The 26,638-nt window shown below is 39.1% G+C and overlaps 1 pseudogene; it reads right to left on the bottom strand.

Moving 5' to 3' along the window:
• Positions 1–18,245: 18,245 nt before the first annotated feature.
• On the bottom strand, positions 18,246–24,516 carry LOC117963755 (zona pellucida sperm-binding protein 3-like; annotated as a pseudogene).
• Between the last annotated feature and the right edge of the window lie 2,122 nt (positions 24,517–26,638).

Here is a 26,638-nt window from a genome sequence, read left to right as displayed (position 1 = left end):
GGAAACACATAGAGGCATTGGAAACACATTGAGACTGGAAAGACATAAAGGCATTGGAAACACATAGAGGCTGGAAAGACACAGAGGCATTGGAAACACATTGAGACTGGAAAGACATAGAGGCTGGAAAGACACAGAGGCATTGGAAACACATAGAGGCTGGAAAGACATAGAGGCATTGGAAACACATTGAGACTGGAAAGACATAGAGGCATTGGAAACACATAGAGGCATTGGAAAGACATAGAGGCATTGGAAACACATTGAGACTGGAAAGACATAGAGGCATTGGAAACACATAGAGGCATTGGAAAGACATAGAGGCTGGAAAGACATAGAGGCTTTGGAAGAATACAGAAGAGAGCAACAGGGTTCATTCCAGGATTAAAAGGCATATCAGACTGAAAGAGCTGAATCTGTATAGCCTTGAAAGAAGGATAGTCACACACGACCTAATAGAGGTATTTAAAATTGTCAAAGGGTTTAACAAAGTAACTGCTGAGAATTCATTTTCACAGATCACAGAGAACACAACCAGGGGCCACAGGTGGAAGCTGAAGAAGGGCATATTCAGAACTGAGGGGGGCGGGGAGGAGGAGGAGCTTTTTCCCAGAAAGGGTGTTGAACCATTGGAGTAGGCTGCTGGACAGAGCTGTTAAAACAGAGACTATTGGATCCTTCAAGAAAAGACTGGATGCTGTCATGAGCAATACTGTATAACCCTCTCTGGAGAAAGGGCAGTCCATCTAGCAACGGATTCCCAGAGGTTTCATTTCCCCTACTAACCTGGTTAGGGCTTTTTAGTTTTTACTCTCCTGAGTGCTAATGGACCACGCAGGCACTCGTTATTGAAGTTCTTATGTAATATGTTCTTCATGTGATTAACAATACAGTAGATTCCTTGTATAGGAACAGCTCCTAAGAGAACACTTTGCCTAAGAGAACAGATTTTTCCCATTGTAAATGTTCTGGCTAAAGGAACAGGAACTTTGCTTAAAAGAACACCTTCTTGGCACCAATAGGGATTCGTTCACAACAGATACAGTACTATTTTATAGTAACCTGATAACTCATCATCATGAAACTTAAATTAAAATGGTTAAATCAGTCTTTTCCAAAGCAACTTGTCATCACAAGAGTCCTGAGGCACACTGACTGGTTTATTAACTCTTTCCAGAACCGTGTCATATCATTGACTCGTTTTGTATTCTGATTTCCACGAGTGCACCTCATTGCTACAATATGCCATGTAAACAAACGGTAAAATGCGCCGCAGTTTCTCTTGCTAAATAAAGTTGGAAATTGTTTGAGAGCTTGAAAAAAACCTGAATCAGACACAAGTCGCCAAGCAATTTGGTGTTTTCCATTCTGGTGAGTTGCCTCACCATTCTGTTAAACAATCTGCATGTCTTGTGTATTGCTGCTGCAATATACAAGACATCTTGACAAGTAATACATATATATTTATGTATTTATTGCTTCATATTGGGCAGCAGTGTGGAGTAGTGGTTAGGGCTCTGGACTCCTGACCGTAGGGTCGTGGGTTTAATCCCTTGTGGGGGACACTGCTGCTGTACCCTTGAGCAAGGTACTTTACCTAGATTGCTCCAGTAAACACCCAACTGTATAAATGGTTAAGTGTATGTAAAAAATAATGTGATATCTGTATAATGTGAAATAATGTATAATGTGATATCTTGTAACAATTGTAAGTCGCCTTGGATAAGGGCGTCTGCTAAGAAATAAATAATAATAATAATATTGTGTCTGGTGGCTAACTCCGTCTATGATTATAGAACACTTTGCTTACTTCCCAAGGAGGCGACTGTAGTAGGATATGGTGTAAAATTGTTAAAGTGTAAAAGAAATAAACACAGTATTTAAGTAAACACACATATCATTTAATTACATCACAGTTTTACATAGCAGATTGAATAAAATCATAATCAATTTACTGTTTTAGTGCGTCATTCAATATCACAATGACAATGGGCTACATTCAATATCAATGACACATGCAATTAGTAAAAAGTGCAGAAATCTGTCAGTACCAGTGATATACTGATTAGAGCAAAGTGAAATCAGAGAAATAAATTAGTTAAATACAGGATGGCTTCAAAGATACACCATAAGCATGGTACATTATATTGAGCCCCACTCAGAGCTGATGGCCTCTCCAGTTATATGTCTGTCTGTTACAGGTCTGCAGCTTAGGTAAGTGGCTGTTTAGTGTTCAGGGCAGTTCACTGTGGGAATACTGAGGGAATCTGAGGGATACGTTATCATGCTCTTCCTTCTGTTTATAGTGGTTTGTGCACCATATGGCTTAGGAAGTGATCAAGACAGTTTATATAACCAGTAAGGGCTGGATGTCTCATTCATTCATAAGATAAATAATATTGAAATGCCTTCTTTCTTCTTAAATTCTATATTGTCATAATGTATATGATTGATTGTGCTGCAAAAATAAAACAAAAAATGAAGTTTATAAATCTGCAAGGTTAAAAATTGTTATTACTAGTCGTCCTTTTTGTTCCAGTGCTAATGTGTATGTATACATGTGTTTGTTTTGCGGTGGTGTTGGCAAGGTATATTCGTGTCTTCCAGGAGTCATTAACTGTGTTGCTTTGCTAGGCTATAGTGGAATGTACACTGGAAGTGTCTCTGGTTATGGGACATTATGCCATCTTGCTATGGTAGCACTATACAAAATATGATATATACATGCCCATTCTATTATGATTTTGATGTAAACAGTGAATATGCTATCCTTTATTTTCCAGGTCAAGTCCATTAATCCTGACTCCACATTATTCACTAAAGAACTACAGCACAAAACTTGTAATTTTGAAAAAGAGGACAAGCATGGAATACTTGAGAGATCCATCATGTTTTGCTTTCAGGGCCTGAAAAGGATTTTTAAATAGTCAAGTTTATACAAACATCATACTAAACAACATGTTAGGATAACAGATGAAATTTCCCCGTCCTCCCCGACCTCTCGGTGGGCTTGAATATAAAACATTATTTTGTGAGCAACCTACAAGAAAATGCCAATTATTTGCGTTTCTTTGCACAAAGAAAAGACTGAATGCCAATTTAAGAATGTTTTAAGTTGTTATTTATTTTACTACCTACCGAGTAGTAAATATGTGTAGTGGATGTAAACTCTTGCTTTATATAATTATGTATTCACTACAATTAGGACTAATTAGGGCTAATTCGTCAAGACATTTTTCTAAGTTATTCATTTAGGTAAAAGTATTTTAGTAAGTTGCAGTCCATCAGCGTGTTTTTAAATTTTGAAATGTGTGTATTTGTGTGAAAGGGTACTGTACATTTAGCATTGACACGAATAAACAAATACATCCAACTTCAAGTGCCAGAGCGCTCTGCCATCTCTACACTGCTTAATACATCTGACAACACAAATAAATAATCAGATTCATGTTATGCACTTTTCCCTGTGGGCCGGGCCCCGAAGCCCTTTTCCCAGTAGAGGCCTGGGCTTTGGGCCCTGAAGCCCCCATGTTCTCGGCGCCTATGCTAGAGGCGCAAAACAATTACATTCCAAAAGTAGACAAATCAAAATCTAAAACAAAATGGTTTAATAGATCAATAAAAAAAATATTCAGAGAAAAAAGGCACTTTACAGAGCGTTAAAAGGGACCAAGAACAAAAGTACTTGGAACTGCAAATGCAAGTCAAAACGGAAGTTAGAAAGGCCAAAAAAGAGATAGAAATGAACATTGCTGTGGCTCCGGTAAAGGCGCTCCGATTCGAGTCCAGGCTATTCCATTGCCGACAGTGGACGGGAGTTCCCAGGGGGCGGCGCACAATTGGCTGAGCACCGTCTGGGGGATGGGGTGGTGGGGGGTTTAGGTTGGCCAGGGTGTCCTCGGCTCACTGCACACCAGAGACCTCTTCAGGCTTGCCTGTAAGCTGCCCAGAGCTGCGTTGTCCTCCGACGCTATAGCTCTGGGTTGGCTGCATGGCGGGCCTGCAGTGTGTAAAGAAGCAGTCGGCTGTTGGCACACACTTCGGAGGACAGCCTATGTTCGTCTTCGCCACTCCCAAGGGGGTGGCGTGGGGGTGGTAGCGGTGAGCTGAGCCTAAAAATAATTGGCTATTCCAAATTGAGGAGAAAATGATAAAAGCAATTGGCGACTACTAAATAATAAAAAAATAATAATAAAAAAAGAAATAAACATTGCCAAAGGGGCTGAAACCAATGCCACTGGAAAATAGTATTGCAGGGGGTTATGGGAGGGCTGGTGGCAAGGGTAATAGTTCCAAAGGGCTCTCTTGATTACTTCAGTCTGGATTTGTAATTTCTCAAAAACAAAAACATTTATAAACAACTATTTAAAGTCTCTGAGGGCAGTGATTCTCTGGCGGTAAAGCTTAGCGATGGAAACATTTTAAAACTGTTCAATTGAATCTCTTCTTTTCACAAACCCACAATAAGCAAGACACACAAAAACCCCTTGTGCTTCTACCCTGCCCAAGCTTTACCGAAAGGAAGGAAACATCTCCTTTGTTATTTATTTTTTATCTCTGCTCATATAGTCATTGAGCTATGTGGTTATTGAATGACCACCGCACTGTAGGCTGTAAAGACTGACTTGGCCCATACTGTAATTTTAAATATAGCATGCACCATTTTACAAATATTTAGATGATGTATGTGTGTTTTATACCTGTTTTGTGTTATGTGCAAGTTGTGCAGTATATTTGAGTAATTGTATTCAATATCGTATACCAAGGTTTTTTTTGATAGTGTAGCATGCAAGAGGGGCAGAATGTACAGTGTGCATTATTCACAGGTCTTATAAACTAGCTCTGTAGGTAGAATACTATCAGGAAGGAAAGCATGTGGTACCAACGTGGTTTCTTCTTGATATCCCTTGCTAAGATGTTCAAGAAATGACAGTGAAACATTATTTAGAAAAGAATTACGTAAGTGAAAATGTTGTAAGCCGTCTCTTATTATTATATAGGTGGTGTCACCATGTGCAGTTTGCTTGACAACCTGCACACGATGTATTAACTGATTATAAATAACAAAGGAGAAGATTGTACTCTCTTATGGTACCACTGTAAAAGATAAAAAGGTGTTGTTGGTTTTTAACTTTAACAAATCCTTAACAGTGACCCGATGATTTCTCACACGTGATCTATAATGTTGCTTATGCAATACATTTGGTATTACCTTTTCCAGTGTGAAAGTTTTACTTTAAATTCAATTTCGATGTTTGTAAGCTTATTTTACTTTTACTCATCTTTTTTTTTTTTAATGTTTGGATTTTGTTGCCTTCTGTTAAGTTATCAGACCAGTGATTTAATGTGATTGGCTTCTCAACAAACTTTTAACAAAAGGAGTACCCTTAAAACATTTATCAGTACGATCTCACAGTGGTATCAAACAATAAGAAATAAATAAATGAATACATGTTTGGAACCGCAAGCAAAGATCCACCAACTTATCTATTTTTTGTATCGGGGGTGTTTTATTGGGTTTTATTGGTTAAAACCAAAAATCAGAAGCTCTAAACATAGCCCATTGAGGCTGGAAAGGGGTTCATATGTTTGTACAGCTATAACAGCACATTCACATTACTACCATTGGTAATTATTAATAATGTACAGTTATCTAGAGCAACGGAAAATATGTTCTATTTACATTAATTGGTAGCCAATAAATAGGCACAGTAAGTCTGAATCGCCTAACAAATGTTGTGTGTTTACTATTACAAAAAACACCAAAAATGTGACAGCAAATGATTTTTATTTATTTTTGTTTTATTTGTTTGTTTTTAGCTTTGATTCCCTCAGCAAAACCAAGGAAGAGGTGTTACTTGAAGCTGAGCTTGGTTTTAACGATGGCGATATCTTTTGTAAGTATCTTATTTTTACTTTATTAATGTAGGATATAATTCGTAATACACTAAGATTAAATAAGTTAAACATTAGTGATCCACCATAACATTGTATTTTTCATTTGAAATATTAGGTATACTTGAGCTCTTTCATTCACCTCACACAGCACAATTTCCAGCCACTCCCAGTTTATTAGGCAAGAGCTAGGAAACTGGAAATACTGGAACCTAACAGATCCTAAATACGTGGGTTTTATTAAAGGAGGAGGCAGAAAATGTTCCAAAATAACTGAACGATGCATGCTACTGGAATTACTAGTCATTTCTGAAGATATGTCAGTTATATACTGGTCATAAAAATGAAATATGTCATACTTTCTCATGACATCATAATGAAAACAGGGACCATAGTTACAATAAAGTGAAAACAAAAGAGCACAACCTCAGAACCTTGTACAGTGGGAGCAGCATGTTCCTACCCAAGCACTGCAGGCTATAGGATGTGTGTTCAAGTAAGTAAATGCTTTTGGAAGACAAACCCTTCGCAGCTACAAAACAGGGCGTTTTCTTACACAGGAATGTTTGTTTGTGTTGTTGTTTTTAACTCAGCCAATCGTTGAATGTTATTTATTTTTGGCTTCTGTCCTGGTCCCATCACAATGTGAAGTGACATGTGTGGATAATAGAATAATATCCTTATTAGTATCATTGCAGGACCACAGCGTATTGGGAAGCAACTGGATTCATAAATACATGTGTTATTGGTTTTATTTGCATTCAAACGCATGAGAATTATATGTAGCCTAGGCTAAAGTAAGATGAAAATATTTAGTTCAAAATGAAAATCCGGTTATACACACAGGCCAGAACATTCAGTATTAATGATGCGGTGGTTGATGTGAATGGTCTAGTTGTTGTTGATTTAAACTCTATAAAAGCATGTACCCTCATACTGTACTGTTAGTGAGTGTATATAAATACATAAATACAGTCAGCATGCATATAACCACCCTATAAAATGTTGACTTCGGTGTCGGTTATTGACTTCATTTTGGCCCCTTCCAACCCTTGTCCGTTTTTCAGGGAACACAAAAAACACACAATATAAAAAATACATAGCTGAAAGGACTGTGTTTATAAATAAGTAGGCCTCCATTTAGATGTACTGTATTGGTTTTGTTGGTACAGTACTATATTTTCAACAGAAGTATTTTAATTCAGAACGATATGATTCTGAAAATATCACTTGACTAAAGAGTCAGTAATACAGTACATACTTTTAAATCATATTGTAGCAGTTTTTAAAATTCCCTCTTACCGGCCCAACAGCAAAATGAAATCACAATGTCACCCATGCACAGAACTGCGTACAACGTAAAAGGTAATGCAGTTTGGCCAGTGTTGTTTTTAGAGTGGCCTTTACCCTGAAACCCAACAGATGTCTTGCCAGGAGGTTGTCGAAAATGAGGCAATATAAAAGACCTCTTGTCAAAGATTGCATTGTATAGAAGAACACACTTCTCTATTGTAAATAGTTTAGCCAGCAATGATAGGCATTGAACCAACCTCTAAAGAACCAGCAGGAATGAAAGGTGACATTTTTTGGGAGCTCCCTAATAGCCTTGAATGTATTAAAGGATAAATCCATAATGTTTGAATACATCCCTTTGTTGAGTTTATTTTGTATTCATTTTGAAAATGATTTATTAATACTTTTATTTATATAACATTGTTTGTATAATCCATGCTAAAGCTTTTTTAATAGGACCATTTAAACGGCACCATTGTAAACAATGATAGCCCCATGCGTGACATGGCAACCGATGAGCAGACAGATGTAGCAGGTACGCAGGTTTTACTCTTGTGGTTATGCACACCACACTGCTATTCACTGAGAAGACAATAGAAACATGAAAAGTCTTTTACAACAATGCAGAATGCAAGTCTACTTTTAGATGTGGAGATTAAAAAGAAAAAAAAGAATTGGCTACAGTTGCACTAGCCATAAAGAATTACATTTTTTTATCTCTGATTTAGAATGTTTGTTTTTCTCTGATTTGCGAATCAGATTTTTCAAAAAGTTAAATAAAAATATATATTTAAAAAATACATATAAATAGTTACTTTGTAAAATGCTTTAACACAGACAATGCAAGTGTCCTTTATATTATTATTATTTGTTTATTTATTTAGCAGACGCCTTTATCCAAGGCGACTTACAGAGACTAGGGTGTGTGAACTATGCATCAGTTGCACAGTCACTTACAATTACGTAAGACAGAGCACAAGGAGGTTAAGTGACTTGCTCAGGGACACACAATGAGTCAGTGGCTGAGGTGGGATTTGAACCGGGGACCTCCTGGTTACAAGCCCTTTTTCTTTAACCAATGGACCACACAGCCTCCTCTTATACCAGGACATAAACCTTTGTTTTGTGTGACAAGGGATAAATAGAGTTTCACACAAAATAAGTTTTTGCTCAAATGAGCCAACTTGGTATGTTTACATACCGTTGTCAAGGGAAAGTGTGTTTGAAAACAAACAGTGGAAGTACTTCTAGGCTTTGGATGTCAACTACGATTATTTGTTTCTAGTTCAATCTATTAATGTGATTGTGATGTCATTCACCACATACTGTAGTTAATGATGTAATGATCTACTATTCCTTTCTGTTTAAACCTTCAGGCATCCTGGTACTGAGTTTATTTATCCATTTATTTTCCTTTAGTCTTCTATATTGTACATTGTCTAATTTTTTTTTCTAAAACTACGAATTTTAGGTCATTCATGTTATTCATGTTCTGCTTGTTCTTTGTAAAGTGCTGAACCACTGGTTCATTTACTTGTGTATTTCTTATGTTTGATCAGTGATTCTGTATGCGTTCTAATATGTATACATATTTAATTGTATTACATTTTTGGCAAAATATACCATAAACAAGGTTGCTAGTTTTGCATGAAGGATTTTTTAATCTTTACAAATATACTTGCATACCTTGCATTTCAAAAATAGTTTGGAAGCATTTATTAGGTATACTTCATAATTCTGAGAAAATTGGGAAAAAATATTTCCGAAAGCGCCGATTGTGGCTTTTAGAAGGGATGCAAATTTAAATGACATTATGGTACATAGTAGACATAAACGGATCGTAGACACATTAAAGGACATTAAAACCTGTAAGAGCACTTGTAAGGCATGCAAATATATTTGTAAAGATACAACTGAAATCACAAAAAGAAATTACAATGCGTTCAAATATGTATGTATAAAGAAACACACAATCTAGTTATTATTTTTAATGACCTTCTTGTTTTTGTTTTGTTTTGTTTAAATAGCATACAAACCTGCAGAGTTCTTGCTAAATTCTAAATTGTTTGTTATCTTTAGGGAAACGGAAGAATTTTCTTTTTGTTAACTATATAGATGGAAATGAGAGTTAATGTCTTTCTGAATATGCTTCAAGCCATTAAGTCATTGCATCCGCGTTTGTGTTACGATTATTTTTAATCCATGCTTTTTTACAGTACCAATCAATGATTACGAGAAAACGCCTCACTTGAATTTATAAGCACATAGCCTGATCTCTGCCTTAGCTTTTACTGTGGAGTCAAAAACTCCAGCCCTGACTAACAAAAAACGACCATAAGTAAATTAATTAAATGAACTGATTGGTTGGTACTGCAAATGCGTGGGTTGAATATAATCGTAGAGGGAAATATGACTGCCTGCCGCCGAGCGATAAACGCCTAGTTACAGTTCTGCCTCTACTGTTTGTTTTCAAACACACTTTCCCTTGACAAAGGTATGTAAACATACCGGGACGTTGGGAAGCGGGCTCTTTTCAGCAAAAAAAAATAAAAAAATATCAGAATAATGAAGAAACGCCCAAATTGAATTTAACCGCTTTATACAGTTTACAGTAGTTCTTTCAATACAACTTCACATTATTGTTTTGAGATTCAGCTTTTATTAGGGAGCTCTCCTGAAACCCTTGTTTAATAAGAATACAAGGTATTAATGCTTGTGACAGAGTGAATGCGTGAGTGACTCCAGCTACTCCACTGGCTGTAAGTGGTTTAGACTTGCTTACTCACTCTTCAGTATCCAACCCTGGGCTGTGTTCTCTCTCTCTCTCTCTCTCTCTCTCTCTCTCTCTCTCTCTCTCTCTCTCTCTCTCTCTCTCTCTCTCAATTACATGTTTAGTCTCAGTTAATCTTGTTTTCAATCTCATATTGATACAATTACTGCATCCTAGTATTATTATTATTATTATTATTATTATTATTATTATTATTATTATTATTATTATTATGCAAGAAAAAAACCATCATAAATCCCGGCTTTCTTTTTTGCTGTTAAATTGTTTGATCCAACTGCACAATCACAAAGGAATCGGTTTATTACTCACCTTACTGTATTTCAAATTAAACGACATATTTTTAAAATATTTCCTTTAAAAGGGTATCCGTTATACTCATATACACATGAACTGGTTTTCATTGCTGTTTTAAAAAAAAAAAAAAAAAAAAAAAAAAAAGACTTTTAAAATAAATGCGGTCATTGAAGTAAAATTAAAAGGTCGGAAGCTCTCCACTTTGCAACAGCATTGGTTATACAGGGTGTCCCACTGCAAGTAGCCCAGTCGATGATGGTTATATTTTCTTGTGTTTTCGTTGTGCTAAAGTGTTTTACAATGAGGAGGTTTGCCGGTTCAGTGGAAAGCTGGGGCTGACACAGGGAGATTCAGCCAAGTCAGTACAACGATGAGATGTTTGATGAGGATGGATATCCTATTGACGAAGGCCAAGATAAAGAGATGATAGAATGGAGACAGGGAAAATAGATTCACCATTGCAAACAAGATGATGGAATGCATTGGAAAGAAGGAGAATTGGTGGAAAAAACTTAGAAACCATATAAAACACCTAAGAGATTAAACCCTTTGAGATGGCTGACACAGAACTGGGAAGCATAAGTGTCACGGGTGACAAAAGTGTGTGTCGATTGTTATTTAATTTTTATTATTTCTTATTATTATGATGATTTTTTTAGTTTTATTGAGTTGCTTTTTCTTCTCACAATTTGTCTATTTGAATTGATTTGTTATTTAGACCACGATTTATGTACTGTGTTTTATTGTAATTCACTATTTCATTGTGTTTCTGTACACTGCTGCTGGATATTCCTCAGACCAACTGTCATTGTAAATTATAAGAAGCTGTGCCGTATTGAATTCAGCACTAGCCTCTTTGGCTGTCAATCATTTTAAAATTGTATAAAGACGTCGGGTGGAGGAAGAGAGAGTATGGTCGTAGGAAGTGACGTATTAGTTGACGCAGTGAGAGAGAGAGAGAGAGAGAGAGAGAGAGAGAGGCTTTTTATGCCATCAAAAGGAGATTCTATAAAATCAATATACCTGTCAAAATCTGGCTAAAATTAATTGACAGTGTTATCCAGCCCATTGCGCTGTATGGAAGTGAGGTATGGGGTCCACTCAGTCAACAAGACTACACTAAATGGGACAAACACCCAATCGAGACCCTGCATGCTGAACTATACAAGAATACACTGCAGGTGCAAAGAAATACACCAAACCACGCATGCAGGGCAGAATTAGGCCGATATCCAGCTCTTATTAATATAAAGAAAAGAGCACTCAAATTCTGGTTGCACCTTGAAAAAAGTGAACCTGACTCACTCCAGTACAAGGCCCTCCAGACCCAAGAGCTCAGCCCTGAAAAGAGTCCCCTATGCCAGCTGGCTTTGAAGCTCATCACACTGACCCCCTCCAATACTAACTCCAACCAGCTTCAGGTCAGCACTGCTTACCAGCCCCCAATCAGAGTAAACCAAATTATAAAACAAACCAAAAACTCCTATCTGGAACACTGGGACACAGAAATAAAATCCCAAAATAAACTTGATTGCTATCGGGCCCTAAAAAGAAACTACAGCCTAGCAGAGTATCTCTCCACTGTCAGAGATACGAAGCAGAGACAGATCCTGACCAAGTACAGGCTCAGTGACCACAGCCTGGCCATAGAGACAGGCAGACACAGGCAGACCTGGCTGCCCAGAGAAGATCGGCTCTGTGGTCACTGCGAGACAGGAGAGGTGGAAACTGAGATGCACTTTCTCCTACACTGTATAAAATACAGCCATATCAGAGAATCATTCTTCATTAAAATACAAGAAAAATATCCTCTTTTCAGACAAATGGCAGACTCAGAGAAACTTGCTGTCCTCCTAGGGGAGGGACACACAGCTCCAGTGGCTGCCAAATATGTAGCCACCTGCCACAACCTGAGGGGCACGCAGTGACGGCACAATTTAATAGTTTCAATATCATTATTTCAATATTTCAATTTCTGTATTATTATTATTTATCTTCTATTTTATTTATTATTATTTTGTTACCATTGTTCCTTGTTTGTATATAGATGCATCTGTTCATAATATGTATGTATTTGCTTTGGCAACACTGTGGAAAATAAGTCATGCTAATAAAGCACTTTGAATTGAATTGAGAGAGAGAGAGAGAGAGAGAGAGAGAGAGAGAGAGAGAGAGAGAGAGAGAGAGAGAGAGAGAGAGAGAGAGAGAGAATGCAGTATGGCAATAAGTTGTAATAGTTTTTTTTTTTTTTTTTTTTTTTTTGGTGTCTAAGCTTACTGTTAATTAATATATGAAATATAGCTTTGACACCACGGATGTTTTTGTGTATGGGAAACTCGTTGGGACAGGAATGATGTCAAGTCAACGATTGAGGAATAAAGTTCCGAGTGATTTGAAACGTGCAGGACCAGTGAAGACGGTTTGCAATTTCGAATACACAAATGGTTATTTAATGCGTGGAGAGCAATCCCTATGAGTTTCTTTTTTTAATGCGTGGAGAGCAATCCCTATTGAGTTTCTTTTTTTAATGCGTGGAGAGCAATCCCTATTGAGTTTCTTTTTTTAATGCGTGGAGAGCAATCCCTATTGAGTTTCTTTTTTTAATGCGTGGAGAGCAATCCCTATTGAGTTTCTTTTTTTAATGCGTGGAGAGCAATCCCTATTGAGTTTCTTTTTTTAATGCGTGGAGAGCAATCCCTATTGAGTTTCTTTTTTTAATGCGTGGAGAGCAATCCCTATTGAGTTTCTTTTTTTAATGCGTGGAGAGCAATCCCTATTGAGTTTCTTTTTTTGTTCAAACAATTGAAGCTGCGGGTAGTGGTTTGTTGCACGAGTCTGTGAAAGCAACGTGGATTCTGCTTGTTGTTTTAAACTAGCGAGACTGAAACCTGGAGTTTTCTGCATATTGCTGTATTACTAGCGAGACTGAAACCTGGAGTTTTCATACTGCTGTATTACTAGCAGGACAAACCTGGAGTTTTCATACTGCTGTATTACTAGCAGGACAAACCTGGAGTTTTCTGCATATTGCATTACTGGCGAGACTGAAACCTGGAGTTTTCATACTGCTGTATTACTAGCAGGACAAACCTGGAGTTTTCTGCATATTGCTCTATTACTGACGAGACTGAAACCTGGAGTTTTTTTGGTTTTGGTTTTTTGCCTGCTGGATTGTTATGGAGTTGTCCTGCACGTGTATTTGAGGAGGACGGCTGACAACTGTAGCGGGACTTAACCAGTATTATGGAAGTTCCCATCGTTTCTTTTTTGGGTAAGTGACTGTTTAGATCTATGTCACTTCCTTTCTTACTTTGCTTGACTTTATTATAGCCTCTCGGTCATTATTACTGTTACATACCTTGATGCAAACTGCTTGTTTATTATCTGTATGTTGGTTGTTGGTGTAATGACTTGGAAAATATTGCCTGTTTGAAACCAGGTATATTTATGACCAGATTTAAAGAAAGTGTTTGATTATTTTTATTCTAATGTTTTTTTTTCTCTCTCCATTTTAAAACTGTATTAACTGAGTTTCTTTGCATATGAATCAGTTAAACTGAATTGCTATTTGCACAACCTGTGATATGAATAGTTTATGAATGTTTGTTGTATTAATGGCATAAAATTGATTCTTTGCATATGAATCAGTTAAACTGAATTGCTATTTGCACAACCTGTGATATGGATAGTTTCTTTGCATATGAATCAGTTGAACTGAATTGCTATTTGCACAACCTGTGATATGAATGTTTGTTGTATTAATGGTATAAAATTGGTTCTTTGCATATGAATCAGTTAAACTGAATGGCCATTTTCTCAATATGTGATATAGATGGTTTGTGAATGTTTGCTGTGTGTAAAGAACTGCATCCAAGGAATAACCATAGTTAATCCATTAGGAGGGCTCAATATAAGTAATTTAATTACCATTTAACTATAAAAAATCTTATTGGCTATTCAGTTTAATTGCCTGTGCTATGCTTAGGATAATGCAGAGACCATGTAAATTGAGAAATATACCAGGGTATGTTTCTTAATAGATATGTTATCAGTAACTGGGAACTAATTGAGTACTAAAGGTGTCAAGGAAAAATGCTCTGAAATGTGTGTTTTGTGTAGTGTAAAAAAGAAAATGAGTGACAGTACTGGTTATGGAATAAATGTTAATTGGTGTTTATTTAAAACCCTATTCTTAAGTTATCAAGAGTCAGTTGCAATTTTTATATTATAGGGTCACGTAGGTAGAAACTTGGTTTTGCTACAAGGTCCGAGTAACAAGTTGTTTTTTTTTTATTGGGAAGTTTATATATACTTTTCTGGCACCCAAACGTTATTATTAGGCCAATTTCGTTACACGAACGACTTGTTGATTCAATTCCAGGTGCAAACAATGTTTATATAGCCACTCACTATAAAGTCAAGTTCAAGTTTCAGTTTCAGTTTGAGATTGAAATCGGGGCGCTGCAAGCAGCAGCATACAACCAGGAGAAAGGAGAGAAATGATCAATTCGGGTTGCCATCGGAAGCTGCATATGGATGAGTGAGGTGTGGGGAAAAAAACCAACTGATTATACTTCCCGTTGTCCTCCTTGGTGTGGGTGGAGGGCTGGTTGCTGTTCCCCTGTGTGCTATAATAGGAATAAAATATAATCGGATAGAATTCCTTATTTTCTTTAAACATAAGGTGTTGTAGTCTGGCTATATTCTTTATACGGGGTATTTGAAGCAGGTTATCAACCCCCACCTGGCATCCTCGCCGGTGACATAAGCAGTATCCCCTGCCCGACTTAAGCCTGTACTTGTATCAAGGCCAGGTGCCATTTGCACCTAGTTTTAAAGTTCAATGAAGATGACAGCTATCTCTGGGGGACGTAAACAAACTAGAATGCAAACAAGGCCCTGATTACGCTGAGAGTGCAGAGGGCTGAACTACTTTTAGACTGCACTAAACAAACTCTAAAGAGTAGAACTGAAAATGAGTGTAGGACTCTACAGCTTTCATACATTAGAATTACAGAAAAGTTTAGCAGCAGCGACATCTAGTGCTCAGCCCCATAATAATTGTGTTCAAACTAATCTTAAAATGTTCTCAGGGAATAGACTAGCATATTAATGGCGATATAACCATTGCTTTAAAATTTTATTACCATTGTCACTGGTCCACCTTTTATTAGTATTACTTTGGATGTGTGTGTTTTCTCTTTGTTTACTAGCAGCCCCACATCCCATTTCTCAGAGCGTCCATTTCTCAAGGAAGAAATAAACAGTGGTCGTTATTCCGCTATTTTGGCCCCAAAACTGCCTTTGGTGTCTTTTGTCCGCCGCCACCCCAATATGTAGAAACGTTCGTTTGCCCGTTTGGCAGGGCACCTAAAAATGTAATCCTGTAAGCTGCTAGAGAATAGTGTGTGTGTGTGCGTATACAGTTGTCGTCCAAAGTTTAAAAAACCCTCATCTATGGAATTGTAACACCCTAAAATGAATGTTGAATATATGTATATAGTACATTCCTACAGACACCACTATTTATTTATGGTAACTATAGATGGTACATATTCTTCTGATTTCTAATAGAAAAGAAAAAAAAGTTCCAAAACAAACAACTGTCAGTTCAGCTTGTTACAGTTCCGCCCTGCTTTGTTTGTGTTGTGTTCTTGTATCCCTGAATAACTATATTATCAAAGAAACAAGAAATCACCATTGAATGTGTGTAACACAAGTATACATTGGGATACCTTTGACAAACAACTGTGGATATTGGCAAATTGCAATATACGCTGAGCCCTTCAGGGTGGAAGACTCACTCAAATAAAGATATGAATGCATAATAATAATAATAATAATAATAATAATACAAGCTTCTGTTCGGGGAATGGGGAAGAGCTGCCAGTCTTACGCTGTCACTGGAAGAATTGAATCAAGCCTTTGACAATTCAAAAAGCGGCTGTAAATATCTCTGCTGTATTTGTAAGGGTGTTTTGAAAGGCCCTTTTATTAGACATAGTGTACATACCCTGATTAACAGTAGTACTAGAAATAATAAAAACTACGTGCCAAGCAAGTACATAAAGGGGAATTAGGGCCTATCTGATTACAACATTCATTTCAAACAACAAAAGCGAACTCACTCTGGATAAAAGCGCCATGCTAGAAATAAAACGTTGTATCCCTACTGAACCCACTAGGGCAGAGAAGCAAGGACAACAATATAAAGTTAAACTCTTTATTTAAAAAATAAAAACAAAATATACATTTAAAAAAAAATTCCAAACACGGCGTCCCCAATCCCGGTAATCATATACAAATATGTTATAGTGATATAGATTAACTATCACTACAATATTATATATATATATATATCTCTCTCAAGACAGGTGCTGAATATCATTCTGCAACCAGTGAACAAAAAAAAAAAAAAAAAAATCCGATATTTAGTCCAACTACATAAACAATGCTCGTAGAAACACGCTTTTATTGCATGGAGGTTTTACTGATCGTATTTACCAGTCTAATTATGATGGCGCTGTATGGGAACAGCGAAAAAAACAAAAACAAACAAACTATAGTCTTCTGCAATCAGAAAACCCGTGGTGAACCCCGCTCTGACTCGTGTCAGAGTTGCTGGTAAGTGACGCTATTATGAACTTTGCAGTCTTCTGGGAATTGTAGTTCGGCACGGTGATGTCGTATAACTGTTATGGTCAGTGCTGTAATGTCTGTCGCCGGAATATTGGTGCAGTTTTGGCTTCGCTGTTATGTCATGTAACCATACAATGCCAACATCACAACTAAATTACCCCCGTCTTATTTTCTATGAGATACATTTGAGTAGCACGGTATTCAGGAAGGGGTTTAGCACAGCTATCAGTAGCATGATTGAAAGACTTGTGTTCAAACCCAGTGAATACTAGAAAGGTTGGAAAACTTTACTGTATTTCTGTGCAGTATTGTTTTAGACGTATCAGTAAATGGCTTTGCCATCTGAGTAGGAGCCAGGGACTGCTTAAAGTTTAGTTATTACTCAAGCAAAGTTTCTGTTTTGACACACTGTCCTTGTCAGGACAGACTGGAGTTCTTCTTGGGGGGGGGGGGGACCCCCCACAACTTACATTGAAAGACATCACTGAATTATTGCAAGGATAGGTAAACAAATGGTGAAAGCCACAATTGGGATTTCATATTTTGTGACTAACCCTCAGGACATGCTCCATTTTAAAAGCAGACAGCTGGAGTTAGCCACAACACTTTGGTCTACTGCAGTACTGGATTTATCTTACTTTGCTGGATCACATGTGCCTTTGATCAAGTAGGACTGCCTGAACAGTGGAGGAAGCCAAGGCAACCACTTAGTGTTATTTAAGAAGGCAGGGCAGTTAAAGGAACTTAACTAACCTTTATATTGTAATACTACTAATTGCTGGTTTCATGAACTACAAATAAGGGCAGCAGTGTGGAGTAGTGGTTAGGGCTCTGGACTCTTGACCGGAGGGTTGTGGGTTCAATCCCCAGTGGGGGACACTGCTGTTGTACCCTTGAGCAAGGTACTTTACCTAGATTGCTCCAGTAAAAACCCAACTGTATAAATGGGTAATTGTATGTAAAAATAATGTGATATCTGTATAATGTGAAATAATGTATAATGTGAACTTGTAACAATTGTAAGTCGCCCTGGATAAGGGCGTCTGCTAAGAAATAAATAATAATAAGGAGTCTAGTGTATTTAAATTACAGCACTTCTAGTCTGTTCAGTTTAATGTTCAGTTACACCCTCTACTGGTCTTAAGAACCAAAGATTGAAGTCATATAGGGCAACAGTATAGCACTGAGTGTATAGTTCCACAATACTAGATACATTGCATGCGTTATAGAAGAGATGTCACCTTGTGCAGATTTAGATGAAAGGACTTCTCCACCAAGCATCTATTATGCAACACGCAGCTCCTATAAAAAACACATGACCGAGCAACGACAATAGCTTTGACAAGGCTTTTATTAGTCAAAACCCCAAGATGTACACATTAGGAAGACATGGCGAGCAGTTTGTCACTAGACTGGGAGCGCCTCTTCAGGAACACAGCCAACAGGATAGCGCAAGACAGAGCCAGAGCCACAGCAGAGACTGCCAGCACAGGGACAGAAGAGCCAGAGTCTGAGACAGGAGAGACAGAGGGGTTAACAGGACAGTGCAGGAGGGAAGCTACACCCATTGAAGACTCACGAGTAGCAACTCTGCAGAGAGCAGCACTATCTACTCACTCCTGTACAGAAACATATGGGGGGTTTACATTGGGACTGGGAAACACTCTGGCCTGATGCTGAACCAGCTATAGCTTAGTGTATACACTACTTACAGGAGTAATGGAACAGTAGATGACAATGCAAACTACAAGCACCAAAACTAAGTCTTTCATTTAAAAGATGTACAACTTAACTCAAGGTAAAATACAGAAGGCAGGCTAACCCTCCATTGACAGCAAGCTGGTTCAGAACTCAGTAGCATTGAGAGCTGCACTTACCCTGCACTTCTTCCACAAACTGCAGGGGGTGGTACAGGGACTCCTTACTGAGCACGACAGCATGGTCTCCAACTACATGAACCACGGTCAGGGGGCCAATGGTGATCTCCTTTACATGCACTTGGGGGTCCTGGCCAGCTACACAGAGGGAGAGAGACAGGAGGGCAAGGTTAAGTTCATTGCTGGAGCCAAGTAATGCACTGGTGATTGAGCTACTCCACAATGCAACTCCATTGAAGGGGAGCACATGGTCAAACTCTCCACTGTAAAAGGAGGACAAAATTAGGTTAGAAATGCTTTAGCCCTAGCCAAGCCACTGGTGCCCATTTTCTTCCATTTAACAGAACGCATCTCATTTCCAGTTCAGCACATGCAGATGTGAAAGACTAACAAGTTGTAGCTGCTTCCTGGTATGTGATCCCTTCATGCGTTTAAACTCACACAAATGGTCAAGCTGCAATCAGACCAATTGGCCTACTGCAAAGGTCAGTCAATGTTAATGGCAACCAGTTGAATTTGAAGCAGTGGTTAGAACTCTTAACCCTTTACTGCCCTGGGTATGCTCCCATACTTTCTCAAAGTCACATATTGGACACTGGGCAGTAAAGGGTTAAGACTAAATTAAACTGGAGTTCCCAAGTGACAGTATTTGTGCAGCTTGGTTAGAGTTCCAGTCCTATGAAGAGGCCTCGCTCAGGCTGGGTGTTCAGACAGTACCTGGATCAAGAGAAGCTGCTCTCTTGTGCAGCCACTTTCCACGCCAGTCAGGCTGGTTGATCCCGGCAGGAATCCCCAAGTGGCCCACCTGCTTGGGAGGAGGAGGGTCTGCGAGGAACCGGGGTGTCACGGAGCAGGAGCCAGCATCACAGCACCCACACACTGCAGAGGAGCCGTCCTCAGAGACCCACCTGGAGAAAAAGGAATGCGCAGCAGGAGGATAGGTAAGAGCCAGCTAGTGTACAAAGGACTGTGCAGAGCTACAGATCTGCAGAACCTCCACTGTCCCAACACTCAAGGATCATACATTTCAACCAGTGCACACACAGGGAGGATCCAATATTTCTACAAGAGGATATTGAATAGCCAAACTTGAAATGAAAATCTTTGCAGGAGTATGAAATGATTCATACAGGATTAGAACATAGGGCACGGAATAACCCAGCTCCTTAAATAAATAAACCCACATACCACAAAATCAGTGTGAACAAAGACTTGCATACAACATTAGAAGCACCAAATATGGGTTGCCCACAAATTACATCAATTTACTCCAGGCTGAGACTGTGGCAGAACTTGTACTTGGAGGAGAGCTGCAACTGTGCCAGAGGTAAACTTCCAGGACTGCAGTTTGCAATGGCAAAGTTCATCCCACATGTGCTTATCAAAACTGGAGATGCTGGGATTGCTCGCTTAGGTAGATGAGTCTGCTACAGCCAATCACAAACTAGCATGGTGGAATAAGGGGACAGGGTCTGGATTTAAAGGCTAATCTGTTCAGCAGAGGATCTAATCACTTGCACTGCAAGAGCTTACCTGTAGGTTTGCTTCTGGTAGGAGCACGCCTTGTTGGCTGCATCAGCTGGTTTGTCAGCATTGACTGCTCTCAGTGTGCAAGTCATGTAGATCTGAAACAAGAGGGGAACAGTCATAATGGGAATGTAGTCAAACACCAGACAGCAAATCAATGCACCAGAAGGAAACACTGGTCATTGTAGATTTGATTAAAAAAGGACCCAGGTCTAGCCAAGCCTTACCATGCTCCTGGAATCCCCCTGGAACTTGAACGCAGTGATGTCAAAGCGCAGCTTGTTCAGAGCAGGTCTGGTGAATGAAGAGGAGGAGTCTGGAGACTTGCTATCCATCAGGCAGCTGGGAGACAGGAGACAGGCATGAGGAGAGGGTTACACCTCCAACACACAGCATTGAAACAGGTTCAATAAAAGCAGAGTGCAGCACGAGCCTGTGTGTTTGAAGGAACTCCAGTTCTCACCCAAGCTTGTCCACGATGGCGTATCTGGGCTCAGAGTCCTTGTTGTCGCTCAGGGTCGCAATGCAGCTGTCAACGTAGAGCCGCAGTGGCGTGTGGTTGTCGACAGCAACAGAAGCCTCAACGTGAAAGATGTCACCCAGGTAGATGACATTGGAGACTCTGGGACCACTCCAGTTATCTGGAACAGGAAGCAAGGAGACATAATACATAAGAACCTCTACTACAGGAAAGAAAGCACTAGCAAATCCTTTATAGGACCACTCAATTTCTGGCAGATGAATCATGCACTGGCAATAAACAGCTGAATGAACCCTCCATGCCAGGGGAGGGCCCTTCCACTGCAGGTTTAACAGACAAAAACTACTCCAGGGTCTGGATAAAAAGTTTTAACCCCCCCCCCCCCCCCCCCCCCCCCAAACTAAGATAATCCACCCCACCAGTAGTGGAAGGCCCAACTTCGTCCACTCCTACTCCATGTCTGTCATGAAGTACTTTTGGAGAAAAAAAAGTGACAGTTTACTTGTCTTCAGTTAAGGCAGACTATTCAATACAATGTCTGAACACACATGAAATGAAGATAGGGCAGGGGTGTCCAACGTTGACCCTTCCAGTCCTGGTCTTCATTCCAGCTCTGTTCTAAATAGTTTAAATCTCCACGCAGACGTAGCTTATATCATTTTACACGTTAAACCTGGAATAGAATGGCCCTCCAGGACAGAGATTGGACACCCCGGGATAAGGGCAAGTCATGATATTTTTTGCAACAATTTATATCGCCCATAACCCAATGAAGCAGCACCAAACTGACACGTAACAGGCCCTGCTGAGGCTTAACTTCACATCATGGTTTCATTGATAATCATTTGTACACTGGTAAAGCATAACTGGTTTTCAGCACAAATATTGTTTGTAAAATATCACTAACATTACTGTAGAAAGGGAAGTTTTTTGTACACATTATTGCAAGAAGAAAAAATGGCAAACTAGCAATATCACGTCAACATGTTTAAAACCAGTGAGAAGTACTATACTGCAGTATATGCACTGCATGGGGAAGGGATATGTTCCCATGGCGTTGTGTAAAATAATGGTAGTTGCATAGAGTTAACTTCTAAAAAAGGATAGGCGGTTTATTTTAGTAAACAGTTATACAAGCAGTGATGTGCAACTCTATACAACACACAAAAACCTAGTTTGACTCACTCAATGGCAGATCCACCACACAAGTGAAGAAAACTAATGCTTCCAGGCAACATTACTAATTTTGTTTTGTTGTATTAATACATTTCATGGCACTTTACGTTAAATGTCCTCTAATAAATCTTTAAAGACTATTTCACAGTAATTACAACATGTGTATTTATATTCATGTGCTGTGACTTGAACTGCCAGCTGTCTTGATGCTCAAATAAAACATTTGATAGATTAGAAGAATCACATTTCAGCCCATAAATCATAATATCCATACGATAACACTAGAACACAATTTTTGTTCCTGGGTAGTAAGTGTTATTTCCCCCCCCCCCCCCCCCCCCCCAACTGCTTATGCCTCAAAAGTATAGAAAATGGCTATTCCCCACAAACTTTGCTTCTTGAAGCCTCTTGATGCCATCTCAGAAAAATGCAGATATGTATCCACTTAGGCAGCTGGAACTAAACCGAACTGGTGGGCTTAAGGCCCCTGTATTTATATTACTGGAAAGTTCTAGAAGTTACTCCAAGTTTACTCAGCACTGAGTATCTGGAATGTTCTGGAAAATAGGTAAATTTCAAAATATCACTGTCCTGGTCACAAAAGCAAAGTTTGTGGGGGAATAGACATTTCCTATACTTGAGGCATAAGCAATTAGGAAATAACACTTACTACCCAGGAACCAAAAAAAAAAAAAAAGTTATAGTGTAATCAATAGCTGAAAATATTAAATCGTCCAGCCCTATAGGGTTGGAAGTCACACAGCATCCCGCAATTATAAATTCTGGGAGGGGAGGTTAAACACCATTTGAAGATTAAACTTCAGCATCCAATACAAGGGAAACTGGTCTTAATGTTCAAAGACAAGCGCCAGGTTCTGATTAAACCCCATCCCCAGCCCATTCCTTCATACCATTCATGAGCAGCAAGGAGAAGTCCAGGATTTGCTCTGTAGAGGCTGTTGAAGTGAAGGGCACCCAGGTTGGTTTTATGGGGCTGCTGCTGACATTCCACCTTCTGAAAGAAATAAAAACCACATCCTTGTAAGGGATATCATGCATCACTGGCATCCTATTTAAGATAACACAGGAATACAAGAAATGTTGGCTTCAATAGAATTGCCCAAATCTTATACTACAGCAGCAGAGACTTGAACCCTGGTACAAGCGAGTGACCAGCAGCAAAGTGATTTAGTGTGAAGTTTACAGATATGGCCCCTCAGGTCCCCGTTTGCTTGGTACAGTACCTCGGGTATCGGCATTCGAGGAGAATATCAGCCATATTAACCCTGGTGATGATGCCAACGCTGGCAGGCTTGTAATAGAGATGGTTTGTGTAGCTCAGGAAGTCTGGGAATACCTAAGGAAAGTTGAAGGAACCCCTTTAATTTTTAATAAAATAAATAAAGTGAAGTTGTCTTGTGCTTTAATCCCTTTACGGTACACAAGGAATGGGGCAGTTCAAACAGTTCCTTGTTACATTTAAGTGCAACTCTAGTATCAAGGAGGAATCTAACCATTTGGATCACCAGCTCTAAAATTTCAGAACACATGTTTTAAAGTTTTGCAAAGAGAAAGTAAGCATAATTTATATTTGTGTAACACATGTGCCTTAAAAGGATTAAACATACTCTCCAGATTCAGGATAGTACTGAACCTGTAGCTCTACAGTAGTGTGCACATGTATGAACACCCCATTGTTTCAGTTTGGTTGTGCATATGAAATCAAACCACTTTAAACTAGAAAGTTTCAGGAAATTACTAAGAGGCAAAATAGTAGTTTAATTTAGTTGAATAGGCCACGCATGCAAGTCATTTAAAAAACAACAAGACAACATGACCACAGATGTTAACAAGCATGAAACTTGAGAAGTTGTTTAAGATGCTTAATCATAGCACAAAGTGGTCCAACATTTTCACACAGACTTCATATGACCTATTACTGACCGAAAACGTAAATTCTCACAGCCTCTCATCATGCAGACTGGTACATACAGCCAATACAAACCCAAGTGTTGTAAATGTGCGCACTACTGTATTGGAGAACGTCACACAAGTGCAAGCAATAAGGAAAGCTGGGCGAGACAGTTTACGTTATTGGCTACCGCAGTTACAAATGCGATCGACACGCAGGGTTACCTGGAAAGTGCTGCCGCAGTCCTGGAGCTGGATGCTGAACAAAACCGTGTTAGCGACGCTGTCGGAGGAGGCAGCAGAGCAGCCCGCGGACCCGACGCTCAAGTCGGCGCTGCTCACCAGGTAGCCGATCCCAAACAAGTCCCGGTTCACCGTCACGACCATGGCGTCTTTCCTGCAGTCCAGGGTGACCGAATTCAACAGCGACAGGTCAGCTCTCTGCACGGAGAGAGGGGTGGGCTTCGCCTGAAATACCGCTCTCGGCGCGGTAAACAGCACTGGGTTATAAACCAGCTGATCCGACCAGCTCCATCCGAAACCGCAGTGGAGCTGCACAAGTAAAATCAAAGCGAGCGAAAGCGCTGTCTGAACACCGCGCGTCCCCATTGTAGACTCTTCAGCTCAGAATCAAACACTGCAGCTGCATACCGATAAGCGCGTAGCCAGCACCTTTATACTCCCCGGAATTAATTAACGTGTTAAACCTGGCTGGGTAATTAAACAATTATACACGGACAAGCATTCGGTTACATGAGATCAAGTTTTCAGAAAACAAATGTAGAGCCTATTCGGAAAACTGACCTGTGTTTACATGACTTGGAAAAGATAATCCAATTACAATTCTGATAAAAATCAACTGGGTAGCCTACATGGATTTATTTTTCCCCCCCGAAACGTAGAGCATTTGTGCATACGCAGTAGCGAGCAGGATGGGAGCAGACAGGGCTCGGTTCAGTCTGCAGTAAGACTGAGGCGTGAGTTATCAGGTATTTTAGATTTAGTGAAGATGCGAATTCGAGTGCTGTGTTCAACAGATTATTATCCTGTACATCTCTTGTTCTAAGCGCGTGCAAACTGCCCACTCCTTGCAACAGCGCATCCCTTTCTTCATATAAGATACTGTGCTTTCTACAGTACTGTACATATGTAATACATTTTACCCAGCTAGAATTCGTTTTCTACTCCAACGGTATAAGCAACTTCTGTGTGAACAACTGTAGTTGTTATAATGGAGTTTTCTTCTCATCAATTACTTTATTTAAATGAATAATATAACTGCATCCGTAACTAAACAATTGGATCAGTGTAAACTGATCGGTGACTGAAATCTGACATTCATTTATAATTATGGTATTTTTTTATTATTATTATTATTATTATTATTATTATTATTATTATTATTATTATTATTATTATTATTATTATTAATGTTATTATTATTATTATTATTTATGTTTCAGAAAAATAAATACAACACAATAGAAAAGCATCCCTCGGACTACATGTTTTTATATAATCCGGACGCATTAAGCGCTTCCCATTATGAGGCACTATAGCCTGCTTTTTATTACCGCCCTTGTATTACACAAGACGCCGTTCTATAACTTGCCAAGCAAAACTGATACAAAATAGTTCTACGTTCCTTTCCATGCGTGCATTGCTGCTTTTAAGTATTGTTATGTTACTGTTTTAATATCAAAACATTAAGTTGTTGGGGTATTTACAAAAAGTATACCCGGAGGGACTAACGGGGTAGTGTCATTTTCAGTTACGCGGTACAAAGTGGTAGACAGCCACTTGCCTTGATCGCGCATGCCTAAACTTCTGCCAAAAGCGCTGATTCAAATCTGGTAGGTTATGCTTTTTTCGCTCTTTTAAATCATTTAAAATTTATTTTATCATATGTTCCCACCATTAAGAAAACAGTATGCAAATATTTATCATATGCAAGACATTGGGTCTTGTTCATTTTTTACTTCTGTAACTGTGGTGGACTTTTCATTTTGTCTTGTTCGTAGTGAATTTATTTTATTGTTTTTAGAGAAATTCGTTGTCTATTTCCAGTTTAAGTTTGCAAAAAATAATGCATAATTAATGTTTGACAATAAGAAAACACCCATCAGATCTTTATTGCATCTGTACCAAAATCTGACAGTGTGCCACTTTCTGACATTCCACTGGCCAAGTTTTGGCCATTGAAGACTCAGGAGTAGCAACTCCAAGAGCATCACTATCTACTCACTCATGTACAGAAACATTGGGATTGGTCAACACACTCTGGCATGAGCCAGTGTGTTTGAAGTAACTCCAGTTCTCACCCAAGCTTGTCCACGACTGCGTATCTGGGCTCAGAGTCCTTGTTGTCGCTCAGGGTCGCGATGCAGCTGTCGAAGTACAGCCGCAGCGGCACGTGGTTGTCGACGGCAACAGAAGCCTCGATGTGAAGGACGTCACCCAGGTAGATGGCATTGGAGACTCTGGGACTACTCCAGTTATCTGGAACAGGAAGCAAGGAGACGCATTGAAAAGAGACCAGCATTAAAACATGCAATACAGGAAAGAAAGCACTACCAAATCCTTACTACAGGACCACTCCAGTTAGCTGGCAGAGGAATCGTGCACTGGCAACAAACAGGGTGTCAAATCAGTCTTGGAGGGCCCTGCCCATCCCGGTTTAAATGGACAAACTACTTCCGGGTCTGGATAAAAGGTTTAACTACATAGTTTAGAACAAAGACCAGTAGAGGGCCC

The sequence above is a fragment of the Acipenser ruthenus genome, chromosome 18, assembly GCF_902713425.1.
Source record: "Acipenser ruthenus chromosome 18, fAciRut3.2 maternal haplotype, whole genome shotgun sequence".
Classification (NCBI taxonomy): Eukaryota; Metazoa; Chordata; class Actinopteri; order Acipenseriformes; family Acipenseridae; genus Acipenser; species Acipenser ruthenus.
This window is presented reverse-complemented; position numbering and strand designations above follow the sequence as displayed.